Source organism: Agrilus planipennis, unplaced genomic scaffold (genome assembly GCF_000699045.2).
Source record: "Agrilus planipennis isolate EAB-ADULT unplaced genomic scaffold, Apla_2.0 scaffold75, whole genome shotgun sequence".
Classification (NCBI taxonomy): domain Eukaryota; kingdom Metazoa; phylum Arthropoda; class Insecta; order Coleoptera; family Buprestidae; genus Agrilus; species Agrilus planipennis.
In genome coordinates, this window is record NW_020439028.1 from 1,027,397 (window position 1) to 1,031,278 (window position 3,882).

Below are 3,882 nucleotides of genomic sequence, written 5' to 3' on the forward strand. Positions count from 1 at the left end.
TAAACATTAAATAGTTTAGTAAATTACTATAGTATCCTTTAGTGTGTAAAAATAAAAATCACCTATTTATTATATTTAATAAGTAAAAACTTATTTTATCTATATCGAAATAAAGACGTTTTAAAACAAAAATATACTATCTACGCTAATTTGACAATAAAGTTAAATACGTAATTAAACATTGATAAAAGATAGTTTTGAAATATATGAATTATAAAAAATTTAGGCCTTCAGTATATTAACAAAATTGATTTAAATTAATCGCCATCATAACGTCGTCAGTCCTAAGTCTAGTTAGACATGCACCTCCTCTCCTTTCTCTCCTGAACTAATCTTTGCATTTCCTTAAAACTAGAACAACCCACATCCTTAACTATTTGCAAACAGTAATCTAACCTAGGTGTACCTCTACTCCTCACGACTCCTGTTTCTACCTCTAATATGTCTCTGACTAGACCTGAGAAGGTGTTCTACCAACCTATGTCGCCTATTTTTTATTGACTTCCATAGAGTCCTCTGTTCTCCTATTCTTTCCAATACCTCTTCATTTCTAACCTTTTCTACCCACGTTATCCTCATCATCCGCCTATAACACTACATTTCGAACGCTTCTAACCTTTTCTTTTCCGCCGCACTCACCGTCCATATTTCGCACCCGTAGAGCACCGCGCTCCAAACATACACCTTTAACAATCTTTTTCGAATTTCTAAATTAATCGTTCGCGAGCATACAAGTAACTTCTTTTTATTGAAGGCGACACGACTCTGCGCTATCCTCTGCTTTATATCCCTACTACTCCTTCCGCCCTGACTTATCTGACGTCCTAGATACCTATAATCGGCCACTTCTTCTAAAATTTCGTCTTCTATCTTTAAATTAATCATGGGAATAATAATTATTACCATACAACATTTGAACCTGAATTAGGCTCAGGCTTGCTTAAACGCTGGTTAGTACGGTTTTACAGTTTGTGGCCAATATTGGACCAAATAAGGTTGAATATTGTTTAAAAACATCAGCCTGTATACTATATCTGATCAGTGTTATATTGTAATATTTAAAAAGTAACATCTTGAGGCAGTGCACAGTGCATTTCATGATAGCACTCCAATGCAGACGATGTAAAAAACAGAGCCGTCAATGATTGAGAACAGTTACCAGTTTTATAGCCGTGTTATAATTGACGAAATCGTACCAACTTAGAACTTGCACAACAGCTGGACCCAGATTATTAATAGTAGTTACCATTCGATTGACAAAGTTAGTACTAATACCACAAACTATAAAAATAAGTTAAGGATGAAAATATCAAACAAAAAACAAAGTATTCGCGAGAAAATTATTCGAACATGGTGGTTACATATGGACGGTTCAATGAGAATATACTGGAGGCATCACGCGAATACGCGTCATCATTGCCGGAGCAGTTAGGGCTGTCGGTAACATCATTACCCTCATGGTTATGTTTATCGCTGAGTGGTGCAAGATTGCTTATTGTATTTCTTTTTCATGTACCCTCTCTTCCCTTACATTTTTCGGAGTGCTAGTCAGATATAATGTATAAGGCAATCAGTGTTAAGCCAAGGCTGTATACCACGCTTGGTACGAAGTTATTATTTGTTATCCCTATTTTCAACCAGGTTTGGTACAATATTGACATTCGGGCTTAGACCAACGTTCACTACTACCGGTGTTAGCCTGCGTCAGTGTTGGGACTATCGACAGTTATTCTCTTACCTTCCAGAAACCTTTGTCCAACTTTAATAAAGTTACTCTTTCTTTTAGAACACAAATAGCCCACACCCACTTGGTCTTGCTGAAGGCGTTCTTGACATTCAACGCAATCAACGTCGCCAGACGGTGGTGAACACATGGGACCCACTTCACAACCTCCATCTACTCTTGCAAATGCATCAAGGTGTCAGTAGTTGACGTACCTTTCTTGAATCCAAACTGTTTCATTGAGAGCTTTTGTTCATTCTTTAGGATAGTCTCTTGTTTATTACTCGCCCGTACAATTCTTTTGTCGTACGAAAGAGGCAGATCAGTTGGAAATTTCCTCTTCTCCCCTCCGTGGAGACCAATACTAGGGTGACCTCGTTCCTTTACTTCAGCATTATGCCCTTTCTCTAGCACCAGTGAAAGGTTTTCTGAGATATTTCTGGGATCTCATCCACCCCTAGTTTCAGTATTTTTGGTGTTATCCCGTGTGGTCCTGGCTTCTTTTTTGAAGCGTTTTATTACGGGTTGGATTTCTTTGATATTAGAAAATATCTAAAACGATTTTTAAAGGTGTAAGTTTTGAGTACGTCTCTGTATGATGGTGGGCGTTACGTAAAAGAAAAGAAGTATTTGCTTTGTCGTGTTATCGAAGGAAGTTAAAAATAGTATGAATAGAATGAGTTACAATGGAGGAGGTATTACAAAAGTAGAACAGAGGGCGTTATAGAGAAGTTAAAGCGATGGAGATAGACCTAGATTAGGTTACTATTCGCAAATAATTGAAGATATAGGTTGCTCTGATTTTCGAGAAGAGCGAAGATGATGATAATGATGATGATGAATACTGGACATAGCGGCAATAAACGAATCTTTCGTGAAAAAGCTCGCAATTTGTGATGTATGCAACAAACACTTACTGAAGACGATGGATTTCGAAATAGGAGAAGAGACCGTTGTTATTCACGTTCCCGAAAGGACGATAAAAAAATAATAGTAAAATGCAATCGATGGCATGCGGGTTTCTTGACATGGAATATACAGTCCCCACGCCACCACTCATGACAAAAAGACACGCGCCACTAATTCAGTGTTAATACTATTTATACTGTATGTTGTGTATTATTTGTGAAATATTTGGATAATATGTTAAAGAAAAAAGGAAAAATAAAGTTGTGAAAATTTCTCTGAAATGTGCACCGTCTTTGACGATACCAAATGATCTAAAAGTACACTACTAAATCTAAATAAGTACAGTTCGTTTCAAGAAGTTGGAGATATGCCCTTTCCCTTTATTAGGATGCACCGTAGCATAATTCCAAATTCAATCATATTTGTCTGTGTAGCTCATTTCTTCACTGATCATCGAGCGAGTGCTAGTCAAAAGTGTACAGTACCATTTGCAAAATTATTTAAACTGCTTCGTTAAAATTTAAAAATATGCTTTATTTAAAAGCATATTTAGTCAAAAATAATAACAAGTGAATTAACTTAACGCTCTACACACCTATAAAACTTTTGCTTTGTTTTCTATTGTTAATTTATATACATTTTTGTTTTAAGAAATTGCTAAACATTTTCGTCTAGTACTGTACAGTTCCCACCGAGAGCTCTGCTCGTTCAAGCTTGTTCCAACTATTTCTGTCTTGCTCACGCCTAGTGTGTATTCATTCTATCTTCGCGCATATTTCTTCAAGGTCACAATTCTTACAAGTTGAAATGGACAGTACATGCTTCTAAACTTAATATAATAGGCATGTATTATAACACGTATATAAATTCAGAAAACTTAGACGTACCTCCTTAGATTTTGCACCATTTTTATTATACTCTTTAACAATGAAATGGTACTGTCAGATGTAATAAATATTTCAGTGAAACTATCACAAGATCTTCTTTTTTTGGCTAACAATTTTTATATTCTTCATTACTGTAACAATTTTTGTTTGTTTTGTAGAGAAATGTGCGGCCTTTCTGTCATGCCTAGCACACGCGTAATTCTGTTAAGCATACATTTTAGATGTACCTAGTCTGTCTTACGAAATAAGTTTTAATTGTTTTAACAAAATTTATGGACTGCTTGATAACACCAGACATAATTACATAAAATGTTTACATATGCAAATATGAATGTTACATTAGTACCTACGTAATCGCTGGTA